General features: G+C 42.9%; 1 protein-coding gene across 1 annotated transcript in view; it reads right to left on the bottom strand.

The window, feature by feature from the left end:
• The window catches only part of DACH1 (dachshund family transcription factor 1), a 527,995-nt gene that overhangs the window by 154,753 nt on the left and 360,054 nt on the right, over positions 1-13,188 (bottom strand). The gene's annotated exons all lie outside the window — the stretch shown is intronic.

Genomic DNA, 13,188 nt, shown 5'->3' with positions numbered 1-13,188 from the left:
GCATGGCCCTGTGCTCCTGGTCCAGGGATGCAGCTAGGAGCAATGTGGTGCTGGAGCAGTATGGGGGCAGGAAGCAAGGAAATGGCTGGGGGTGGCATGGGGCTATGCTCCTGCCTCTGGCTCCCCCTTGGTCCTACTGCCCCTGTCTCTTGTCACCTTTGACAGGCAGCCAGGAGCAAATAAATATTAACTTACTAAAATTTTAGTGGCCCTGCGGGCAGATAGAATGATCTGATGGACTATATTTTGCCCAGTTTACACTGGTGGCACAGCATGTGGAGCCAGGGCCTCAGGGGTCAGCCTACCAGCCTGGGGCTGTGCCAACCTGGCTCAATGTGCTGTGGAGGGGCTGGCTAGGGAATGCAGCTGCTTCAGTGTGAGGCTAACCATAAGGCCCACCCTCACATACACACGCACATACAAACATACACACACTGAAGCACCCTGGTGCCTCAGCCATCCCCATCAGTATTTACACATGTTGTGGTGGAGTACATAACTCTGCCATAGGCCAGTATTTGTACGTGGCAGTACTAACCTACAGCAGAGTTAATTAGTTTACCTCAGCCTAACAGCTCTGCACATGTAGACCAGCGATGCTTTACAGAGGAGCTAATTAAGCAACTCTGTGGTAAGCATCTCATGTAGATGGGTCTTCCATTACCAAAAATATTCAGCTGGGTAGCAGTGAGTCTGTGATCTACTGGGTGCTTCCAACACTTCTAGTCCTCTGAATGTAAAGGCGATCCTCTGAAGTTGTGATTTAGGCTGAAAATGGAGGGATCACTCAGGTTTTCGATCCTGGAACAACCATCCCTTGTTGTTCTTGAAATCTAGCACAGACAGTATCAGTATGTTTTTCAGGGGAGAATGCTAAGTTTACCAGGAGTAAAAGTCTGAAGTCTGGAGCTTCATACTCTTACACTGGGACAATCTTACTTCCTGAGTATTTGAGAAGGGAAATGACACACAAACAAGTTTTCTTTAGAACATCCTCAATTTCCAAAGTTAAAAAGGAATTCTCTACAATATCCAGACCCATTCTGTCAGGAATTGACAAATTGGTTTCTAGTCATCCTTCTGTGAAGAGATTATCATGATCCTTCTTACAATGACCAAAGTACAGACCTGTTACTTCTCAGTTACCTATTACTGTTTTTGTAAATGGTTATTAATCTTTCCTGAACCCATGGGAGAAACAGTCCTGAAGCTGTTTTCTTAAAATGGCACATTTAGTTGCCCTTGCCTGAGCTTGAAAGAGTAGAAAAATTGAGTTTCGTGGTTGTCTCCTCTATTCCTAGTGCACAGGGTATTTTACAGGGCAATGTTTAATCTACTTCCTCTGAGTTTATGCTAGAATTTCAGAAAACTGTGAGCAACTGTGGCTTTGAGAGTTATAACAAGGATGGGGCCATTTACATGCCTAATATTCAACTTTAGCATGTTTCCATCTGGCTGTCTGACTTTGAGACATCCCCTTTTTCAATTATTTTCTTATTTACACATTGCTGTCTATTTAAATAATAAGACAATCCTCATTCCTTAATGGTACAAATGTTTTTCTTTCTAATTGAAATCAGTTTTTAAAAAAACTAAAAACAATATTCAATACCTCAGGTACTTTTGAGTTATTACTAATTACACTCCCATTTTCACTAATGGAACCATTTTCTCTAAAGAACATCCTAATCCCTTGTATTTGTAAAAAAAAAAAATGCTTTCCCCAATAAATCTGTGAAATCCCTCACTGGTTCTTCCAGTCTCTTGGGCCCAAGTAAACTCAATCAACTTTTTATTACCCATTCACAATTTCATTTACTCTATATATACTTTTCTGGTTATTTCCTTTCTTTCTGTTTACAGCACAGATTTTGCTTTTTTGGAAAGGGAGAGCGGCTTATAACTTTCAGTCTTTGAGTAGGTCCATGGCAATCTAGCAACTACTTCCTGAGTTTTGGGTCTTATGACTCAAGTAGGGTTGGCAATCTGTAAACTGACTAGTCAGATATTGTCAACTGACCCATTAATTGCCTACACATTTTTAACCAGTAAAAAAGTATAGCAATTTAACAAAAAAACCTATATTTGTTGTAATTTTCTTGACAGAAATATGATTTTTTAAATTGTTTTTTGACACATTTCTTAATGGAAAATGTGTGCTTTTTCTGTGTATTATTTGGACTTATTGGCAATGTTTTGTAATTTTTTACTAATATTTCATTAGTCAATTGACTAAACTTTACTGAACTGGTGAAATACCCAACCGTAGAGGAATATAAAATTGTTTATTGGCTTTACTATGGTATTTCTTAGGATGACCCAACTTTTTCTCTTACCAAGGTGTTTTAATACTATTTTCCATAAGACTTTATTAATGAATGATATTACATTTCTTAATCCTCTATCAAAAATCGCATTTGTGTATTTGGGTGAGCCTGGATGCAGATTCAGCTGGGGCAAAAATCTCTGTCTCTAGAATGGGAATAATGCTTTTCTTACATCACAAACTATAACACCTAAACTGTATTTAAAAAGTGGATGTGGGAATTAGGCTTCATTTCACTATTAGGTTTTATTTCTTGCATCTGTTTGTTTGATTTTTCTTGTATTGTTTTGTATTTAATCACCAAGAGTTGGTTTCAACAAGAGGTAATTGACAGGTAAGGAAAAAAGTAGACCAATGCTTCTGTTAACCATTTACCAATTCTTAAAAGACAATGCAAAGAACCAATTTTCTGGCCTACCAGCAGTCCATATAAAACTTGATCTGGACAAATTAAAGAAATACAAGGATAAAACTTAGGAGTGAATATAAAAAGGGAACCACTGAAGAACAGCGATGAGGAGAGACACAGGGAATACAGAACCCAAAGTCAGGGTATGTGGGTAAACTAAGTTTATTAAAAATGTAGATAAAAGAGATGTACTTAAACTGCTTATTACCTCTCCTTTTTCTTTATTTTTACTTTTGCAATAAAAAAATAATTTGAAAGTTGTTTTGGCATATGATGGTCAAACATTTGTCTGGCTCCCATAGGATAAATTGACAAAGCTTCAACTTAGACTGCAGAAAAATCATGTTTTTTATTCAAGATTCATTGACTTGCTTTGGTGTAAAAAATCATGGGAGACCACTTATAAGAAGTTAAGCACAGGGCACAAGACAGGGGTATACAGGAAAGATTACAGCATGGTCCAAAGGATAGCTTTGAACCACAATAAAAACCATTTCTGAAAGTGCTACAAAGCTTCATGGAACCAAGTCCAGGCTTTGTGGACTCTCATGAAAATCCTGTCAATTATTATGTACCTGTTTCTCCTATGAATATATCCATACAACTGCATTTAAGAGAAATGCTTTGGCTTGGAAACTCCAGGAAAGTATACATTTGCAAGTTATACCAAACCTTATACACCTTTACAAACAATTATAAAATTAAACCACTTCTATCCTGATAGTGAATCCCACAGGCCACCTTTTATTTATTTATTTTCTTTAAAAGATTTGTTTTCATGTGAAAAGGAGTCTTTGCATATAACCTAGCTTTAGAAGAGGCTATGAGAGTCACTCTTCAGAACTGATGCAAAATGGTCACTAGACCAGACATCATTCTAAGCATTCTAGACTTCTGAAATTTCAGCCATGCTCCAAGAAAAAGGTTAGGACTACTGTCTGTAGGCCACGTATCATTGATAGTGCTATATGACACAAATAAAGTCATATAAGCATCAAGCTGTTACTTACTTCAAACTGCATTTTAAAGCATGTCTGCTTTACAAATCCCAGAATGCTCAAAAAAGAGCAATTGATACCCTTCCATTCCAGATATAAACATTAGCCACATTTTTTAAAAAATTTACACATTAAACACAAATTAGTAATGAATAAAAACAAGTAGAAAAAGTGAATTACATCAGCGGCAGCTCCTTTAAGGATAAACTACACCAAACTGCTGTAACCTAGTCTCAGTCTATGGGCTCATCTATACTCTAACATAAGATCCAGCCAGTCTATTAGTAGGAGTAAAACACATTCATATATACTGAAGTGACACTGATTCAGCTAGAGATTGTGTGTATTATGCATAATATCTTAGAAGTAATTTTAACATAAAAGATTATCTGGAGCTATGATAAAAAGAGAAAATGCTGATTGGCTTATATGATATAATCAGCACTTGATAATATTTCACAGTTCTCCTGTTAGTGGTAGAAATTTGAGGCCTTAGTTTTTGTGAAGTGCTATTTCTAATCACATTAAGGGGATCATTAGAAATACATAACAGTACAGTGTATGTTTTTCATGAATTAAAGTTTGTTTCTATCATGGAATTTACCTTACCTGGGAATGTGTACTTCACGATACAGCCTAATTCAGTGATTCTCAACGAGGGTGCCACAGCCATGTAACAGTAACACCATTAGGTATGCAAACATGATTCACACGATAAACCCAGATAATTCAAATGGGAATCCATAACGTTATAAACAGTCTTACCTGCTGTGGCCTGAGTTCCTTGCAACAGAAGACTTGCTCTATTAGTCAAAAAAGAGTGAAAACTAAGAGCTTACATTTTCCAAGAGGTGCCTTGAGGTTAACAAGGGGTGCCTTGAGTCTAATGAAGGGCGTCTCAAGTCTAACAAGGTTGAGAACCACTGGCCTAATTAGAGAACTAAATAAAATCTTTTCTCTGAAACACCTATCTTATTCAAAGCACAGGATGAAGTGTGATCTGAAAATAAATCAAGGTTGTGAAATAAATGAGGTGGGTATCTGCAGTACTAATGCCACATTTGTAGCAGAAGTTGGAAGGCATTTGGGGAGTGAGGCATTCAACTACATGAAGAGAAAGGATGATTTTATGAGTAAGGCAATTAGTTGAATGTTGCCCTGACAACTGAATTTTTTCCTTGCTTTTCCCTCATAGTTCTTTGTGATCTTGAAAGACAGTCAAAGTGTGGTCACTGATTTGATGTTCTTATTTTGTGATTGTATAACACAAAATTAGATTTGAAGAACTGCTGAGTACTTACAGTTGGAGCTGTGCTTTGAACATGTGATTAGCTACAGAAATGCCAAATTCTCTCAAAAAAATCAAACTAAGTTTTAGGTATCCAAAATTAACAAATGCTTTTGACAATTTTCTCTTTTATCTCTTGTGCCTCAGTCCCACAGCTGTAAAATGGGGATAACAGCACAAGCTATTATGATTTTGCCATTAATGTTTAGGCTGCATACTCTTTCTATGAAGAAATTAATAATTCTGTATTCAATATAGAGTTTAGACAGTTCAGGTTAAATAAGGCTGGGACAGATATGGATTAAGAAGAATCTCTAATGAAATACTGAATAATTAACCATTCACATAATGGGGGAGGGATCCAATGAAAAAGGCAGTATGGCATTGCGCAATTAAAGAGTGTGTCATAATCAGGGATCCTGGTTTTCTCTGATTTAAATAAATCCCTAATTTTTGGTTAAAAATATACAACAAACCCCTAATCCAGATTTTTCCAAGATTTAAATAAAACACCACACACACACACACACACACATCTCTGATAGATATAGTGTTGTTTCATTTTAATCCTGGAAAAATTTGGATTTGGGTTTACTTTTTTCAACCGAAAATTGGGGATCTTTTTTTTTTTTAAATCAGAGAAAATCAGGTTCCCTGGTCATAATGCATATTCCATGTTGGTAAATTAAGGTTATCATGGTAAAAGTAATTCTGACGTTTTCTAACTTTTGCTTGCTTGTCTTTGTGACTTTAATAATATTCTTTCAACCGTGGGGGGTTTTTTGGATGTAATTATATTTTTTAGACAGACAAGGTTCTTTGCGTGAATCTGATATCTTTTATTACACCATCTTAAATAGTTGGAAAACAATTATTAAGCAAGCTTTCGGGTTCAAAAACCCTTCGGCAGGCTAAGGAAGTTTCAGCAGTTGGTGTGTGCTCTTCCTGGATGGAATGAAAAGCAAAGAAGCCGGAGGCTGGTCTGGTATGCATACAAGACAGGTAGTCAGTGAAAATGTAGATTGAGGACTCAAAGGGTGAAAGACAGGCACCCTTTGCCTCCTCAATCTACATCTAACCACTTTTTGAATTTACCCAAGGTAGAGGCGAGGACCACTTCCTTAGATTCCAGATTCTGGCCATCCTAACTGTAAAATATTGCCTCCTGATCCCTAACCTAAACCTATTCTCCATCAGCTTATTACCATTGTTCCTCATCACCCCAGGTGGTGCTGGGGAGAATGGAGCTCTTCCTATTTGCTGATGATCTCCCCTGATGAGTTTGTAGGCAGTCACCAGGTCCCCCCTCAGCCTCCTCTTGCCAAGGCTGAACAGGTTCAGGTCCCTCAGTCTCTCCTCATAGAGCCTGCCCTGCTGCCCTCTCACCAAATGGGTGGCCCTCCTCTTAACTCTCTCCAGGCTGGCCACATCCTTTTTAAAGCACGGTGCCCAGAACTGGATGCAGTACTCCAATTGTGCATAAAGGGGGAGTGTCACCTCTCTGGATTGGCTTGAGATTCATCTTTGGATGCATGTCAAGGTATGGCTCGCCTTGCTGGCTGCAGTCTGGCATTGGCAGCTCATGTTGTGGGGGGAGTGTGTGTACATGTGGTGTGTGCATGGTGTGTGTGGGCGCATGGTATGTGTGGTGTGAATGGCATGTCTGTGGGGTATGTGGTAAGGCGGGGATGTGTGGGATGTGTGGTGTGTGTGATATGTGCATGTGGTATGTAAGTGTGGTGTGTGTGAGGGTGGGTATGTGTGTGGGGTATATATGCTGTGTGTATGTTTGTGTGTGTGTGGTGTATGGTAGATGTGTATGGTAGGGTGCGTGGGGGATTGTAAGGGGGTGTGGCTGTGTGTGGAGGGGCATAAGGTATGTTGGGGTTCAGTATATGTTGGGGGTTGTGGGGGCAGGGTGTAGGTGTGAGGGATGTTGGGGGAGTGTGGCAACCCTCCCACACTCCCCCCACTACACAGCAGCAGGCAGGGCACTCAGGGTCCAGGCACCAGGAAGGGCATGGCTCTGGCCGGTGCTGCACATTGCAGTGAGAGGTGCAGCCTCTGTACTCCTGCCTGTATCACTGGTGCTCCCTGCCACTCATGCACAGTCCCTGCAATAGCACAGCAGGAAGGAAGCCCCATGTTCTGGAGCCAAGTGCCTTCCCTGCCAGGGCTGTGCAACACCAGAGAGAAGTCTCAGGTGATGGAGCTGGCTTCCTTCCCCTCAGGGACTATGCTGCAGGGGTGGGAAGTCCCAAGCAGGGAAGACAGCTAGCTCCAGAGCCTGAAGTTTCTCTCTGGTGCTAGATGGCCCCAGCAGAGAAGACACCTGGCTCCAGCACATGGGGTTTCCAACATTTCTGTGTGAGTGCAGGGGTCATGCATGAGTAGCAGGGAGCACTGACAATACAGACAGCCATGTAGAGGCTGTGCCCTTCACTGGAATGTGCAGCACTGGCTGGAGCCATGCCCTGCTAGGTGCCTGTGCCCTGAGTGGCCCACCTGCTGCAGTTGCCACTGCCTGCTGGGGCTGCACACCATAGTGGGAATGGGAGAGTTCCCACACCCCCCACTCTTCCTTACACCCACACTCTGCCCACTCCAGGTCCACACTGCTTTCACCAGCTGCCCCCTTGAGTGTGGGCTCTGTGCTGCCACCAGTCCCAGCCCCATGCTTGGGGCTCCCTCCCAGCTGCATCCCTGAGCCAGCAGGAGACCAGGAAAGCAAGCAGGTTCTGGGGGCTGCTGCATACTGGCCAGCCAGGCCCTTACGCCCACAAGGGATAGGAACCAGGCAATAGCATATATTTTTGGGGCTTCATATACATGTGGGCACCTGGCTCCCATGCCTGTGGGAAGAAGGGCTGAGCAGGGCACAATTTGTTAGGAGGTCCCACAGGCTGGAGGAAACTGCTGGGTGGGTCAGATCTCGCCCATGGACTGTATTTTGCCCACCCCTGTGGTAATATGTTTCCTTCTGTTTCTGATGCTGTTTAAACTTTTCAGCAACAATATATGAGGCAAAATTGGACAAACTGGGAATATTAAAAGTAAATAATCAGCCTGCATCTACATGAGATGTTTTACTGAATAGTAGACTAACTTGCTGTGCAGTAAAGCATCACCATCTACACATGTGCCGCAAGTAAGGTGCAGTAGACTAACTGACTGTGCTGCTGCATAGTTCCATCAGATACAAGTGATATCAAGCAGCACAGTAAATTAATGTACTTAAATGCACATGTAGATCGTGACGTCGGGATTAGTTTACTCTAGCTCACATTGAGCTAGAGTATATTCAGTAACGTTGGGCTCCTATAGACGCTCAGCAAGGCTGCTCTGACATGCTGTAAATCCAGATTAATCAAGTCTACTGGAGTGTGTAAGTTAACACACTCCAGCAGCCTTCAGTGTCACATGTATCAGTGTCCCCGTGCTGAAAAATGGCAGCAGGATGCTTTAAAATAAAGCTCATTGAATAAGCTTTAATTCAAAGCTCCCCATCACCATTTTTCAGTGCAGCAATGCTGATATACGTGACTCTCAGGTGCTTTTAATTAGCATGGCTGGCTAATTGAAGTGCCCCCCCTCTTACATTTATACATGGCCCTTAATTGTATGTGTAGACATGCCCACAGTTTTCAAGGCCACAATGGAAGGGAAGGTGGACAGAAACTGCAGAATCTGAGGACATTTTTTTTCATATGATCAGACTAGCATTGATGCACTTCTGTTGCTGGCTATAGGGTGATTTAACCCTATAAACTCAGGTAAGTCTCAGCAGAGACTCATGCTACAGCCCATCTAAGGAAAATTCAATAAGAGACAAAAAAATGTAGTTTTTAAAAATTCAATGGAAAAGGATTGGGCTGTAGGTCACTTTTTAGACTGAAGTGTAACCTTTTCCCACTGTAAGTCAATTCTGCCCATATGCATTATGATTATAGATTTGAATACAACTTAAATGGATACAGTGCAATTTTTAAACTGGTATGTTCTGACTGCTAGAACAAAGAATTATTTCAAGTATAGTGAAAGTAAGGATTAGTAGGAGGTATGTTTTTCAATGTATCTTTTATATTTTCATCCATCTTTCTCTTTAGGGGAAGAACTATGGCCTTCTGATGTACTGAAACCACTAACAAGCTGAGTCTTTTGAAGCCATGGGCAGGTGATGAAAGCTGCCTCATGTCTAAAGCATCCCCAGGTCACAGCTGTCACACTCAGTGTGATTCATTGCTGTCACAATCTGCTGTCCCTGCTTGTTGCTGCACTCCTCTTATTCATCCATCTCATGTATCTAAACATTCAATTACAAAAGACATGTAATGTTCATCTCAAGTCTGAAATGGTACAGAACATTTCTGTATAATTCTGAAAACTTGTAAGCACACTGGCCATTACTAAATCAGAAGTGTCTAAGCACTTGTTCATTTCTTAACATTCACTTATAAATTTTGTCATTGCCTAATCTTCTGAGCAGTTCAGTATACTTAAAATATTTGGTTACTGTTTTTATTCTAACTACTTATCATGAGGAAATTAAATATCACCAGTAATGGAATAGCATTTGAAGCTTTATGAGTTTAAAAGGTAACAGTGGTGACTGTGAACTTGGTGAGTCAGAGCGAAAGATCAGTAAATCATCTAGGGCCATGTACAAACACTTAGTTTCTCATGGGAGAGTCACTGCTCTCTCAGGAGAAGCCATGAGTGTACAGATGTTCAGGATTTTTCTCCCACGCTGTTCTAGGAGAAAAGTAATCTGGGAAGAACCAGGGTTAAATCACTCCCAGGCAAGTTTCTCCTGGGAGAGCAAATGTCTGTACATGTTCTCCTCTGAGAGAAACCACAGTATAGTCCTCCAACATCCCAAGGTTCTTTGCTCCTGCACCTCCTAGGGAGACAGTATGTCACTTGCAGAACATAGCCACTTCACAATACTACATTGTGTTGCAAGGAACCACAGACTGATAATGAGCAGTCTGCATCAACTAATTTGGGCCACCCTGTGCACTGATGCTATTTGTCTCCAGGAAGACTGAGGAAGCAAGCAAAGCATGCCAAGATGTTTACACAGGGGTCCCCCGGATGTGCAGCATCAGCACTACAATGTCTCCACTGTTCAGCGGCTCCGTATACAAAAAGAAGGATTTCATCCAACTCAAGTAGTTAATAGGCATGGTGCCATGGGTAGAAAGATTGAAAGATAAAGATTCCCCAGATGTCTCTACTGGGCACAGTTTTGGAAGCCCAACAAGAAACTGTCCCAGCATGATACAGGAGGAATGGCAAAATACCAATGTGGCTGCACAAGGAGCTTCTACAATGCCTTATATGCAAAAGGGAAGCATACAGCCAATGGAAGAACGGGAGGTCAACAAGGAAGCATACCAGAAAATAGCAAGAAACTGCAGGGAAAACAATCAGGAAGGCAAAGATAAAGAATGAGCTGCACCTGGCAAATGAGGTTAAGAACAACAAGAACAGGCTCTATAAGTAGAGAAAAGAAGCACCAAGGAAGCTGTATGTCCTCTGTTAACAAGCCAGGGGGAACTCCTAACAGAAGATGCAAAGAAAGCAGAGCTACTCAACAGCTACTTTGCCTCAGTCTTCGCAATAAAAATTAAGCTGCAGCTAGACACCTAATATACATGATCTGTATAAGGAAGGGGGCAAGCTGAGGGGGGCTATAACCAAAGAGATGGTAAAAGAGCTTGTCTGAATTCAGCAAGGCTGAAATGAGCAGGGCTGAATGAATTTTATTTCATCTAACTGAAGGAACTGGCAGAGAAGATCTCAGAGCCTTTGGAAATGATCTTTATGAAGTTATGGGAGACGGGCAAAGTACCAGAGGACTGGAAAAGGGTCAGTGAAGTGCCCCTCTTTAAATAAGGCAAAAAGGAGAACCTAGGGAACTACAGCCTGGTTAGCTTCACCTCAATACCTGGAAAATTATTAAAGCATATCGTAAGGCAGGCTAGTTGCAAACATCTAGAGGAGACGAGGCTTATCACAAGTAGCCAGCATGGATTTATGAAAAAAAAAAATGTCAAACAAACTTGATCTCCTTCTTTGAGAAATTAACTGCTTAGATGGATGAAGGGAATGCCGCGGATATAGTCAATTTGAATTTCAGCAGGACTTTTGGCAGGGTCCCACATGACCTTTCTATAAACAAATTGGAGAACGGTGTGTTAGATAAAACTGCTACAAGGTGGATAGATAACTGGCTCAAGAGCTACAAGGAAAGGGTAAATACTAATGGATCCATGTTAGAGTGGCAGGGGGGGTTGAAAAGAGTCCCACAGGGGTCTGTCCTAGGCCCAGTGTTGTTAAGGGTGTTTGTTAATGATTCAGATGTTGGCATAGGAACATTCTTGAGCAAGTTTGCAGAGGGCACAAAACTGGGAAACGCACTGGAGGATGGGCGCACAATTCAGAAGCATCTTGATGCATTGGAAAGCTGGGCTGGAGCTAAGAGGATGAAGTTCTATGTGGACAACTCAAAGTACCACACCTTAGAAGGAATAATTAAAAATGCAAATATAAAATGGGTGACACCTGGATAGCTACCAGCACTATGGAAAAGGACTTGGGAGTCTTGGAAGAACACAGACTCATATGAGGCTGCAGTGTGATGCAGCTGCACAAAAGGTAAATGCAGTTTTAGGACACATCGGTAAAAGCCTTAGGTGCAAGATGCTGGAGGTGATAATGCCCATTTACTTGGCATTAGTTAGGACTTATCTGGAGTACAGTGTGTAATTCGGGGCTCCACATTTTAAAAAGGATATGGAGAAGTTAGAGGGGGTCCAGAAGTAGGCAATAAAGATGATAAAGGCTTTGGAATACAACTCATACAAGAGGCTGAAGGAGCTAGTTATGTTCAGCTTGCAGGAAAGGTGCTTAAGCAGGGACATAATAACATTTTGCAACTACTTCAGGGGTGGGGAAAATACAGCACTTGAAAGGACTTTGTCTAGCCAGTGGTGGATCCCTTGGTCCCACTTGACCCAGGCATTGTCTGGCTCGTGGCACATCCAGGGCTCCCCAGTTGGGCTCCACTTCTAGGCAGTCCAGGTAGTGTTGCCTCATTCTGGATGCCACTGCTACTGACCCTAGACCTATGGCAGTGGCAGGGACCCATGCTCACAACCCCAACCCCAGACTGCCTGCTCTGGACTCATCCCCGCCAGAGTGGACCAGCTCTGGACCAGCCAGAACCTGTATGCACAGCCCTGAATCTTGCCCATCCCATGCCTTCTCCAGACTGCCAGCTCACACTGAGCAGAAACGGCACTGGTGGTGACCAGGCAGAAGCTGCTGCTAGGTGTGGGGGAAAAGTGGCTGCCTCTCTCACAACGTTGCTGTGCCCTTCTTGCTCTAGCTGCCCAAAGCCCACACTCAGTCTCCCCTGTGGCTTTTCTCCACCACCCTTACCACCACCTCTGAGCCACTCAGTAGGGCAGCAGTGGCAGTGAAGAGGAGCTTCAGAGCAGCGCAAATGAGGGCTCTGAGTGACTGCAGCAAGAAGGACCCAGCAAGGTGAGGGGGAGGCAGCCACTTTTCCCCTATTCCTAGCAGCACCTTCTTCCCAGCTGCTGCTTCTGCTGCCACTGCTTAGCATGGGTGGGTACTCTGGAGCAGGCATGGGGTGGGCTGGCACTGGGGCTGTGTACATGGGTTCCAGCTCACCTGAAGCTGGTCTGCTCCAGCTGGCGCGAGTCCAGAGTGGGCATGGGGCAGGCTGGGGGTGGGGCTGAGGTTGTGTGCTCAGCTGCTGCTGGGTGCTGGTGGCAGTGGCAGGGAGGAGCCACAGGGCATGCAGGCTGCAGGCTGTTGCAGGATGGGGTGTGCTGACCAGCCCATGACAGCTGCCCAGAACTGACTATGTGGCCTACAGGCACCAATTGCCTTCCCCTGAACTATTTGAAGGGCTGCCATAAAGAAGGTGGCATGAAGTGACTGGTCATTGGTGACTCCATTCTGAGAGGTACGGAGGGCCCCATCTGTTGCCAGGACCCCTCGGCATGCAAGGTATACTGCCTACCTGGAGCGAGGATTCAGGACATGAAAGGGATGCTCCATACTGTAATCCAGCCCACAGATTATTACCCCATGGTCCTAGTCCATGTGGTCACTAATGATGCGGCCAGGAGGA

The sequence above is a fragment of the Crocodylus porosus genome, unplaced genomic scaffold, assembly GCF_001723895.1.
Source record: "Crocodylus porosus isolate Cpor-Errol unplaced genomic scaffold, CroPor_comp1, whole genome shotgun sequence".
Taxonomy (NCBI): Eukaryota; Metazoa; Chordata; order Crocodylia; family Crocodylidae; genus Crocodylus; species Crocodylus porosus.
Note: the sequence above shows the minus strand (reverse complement) of the source record. Positions and strands in the feature narration are given on the sequence as shown.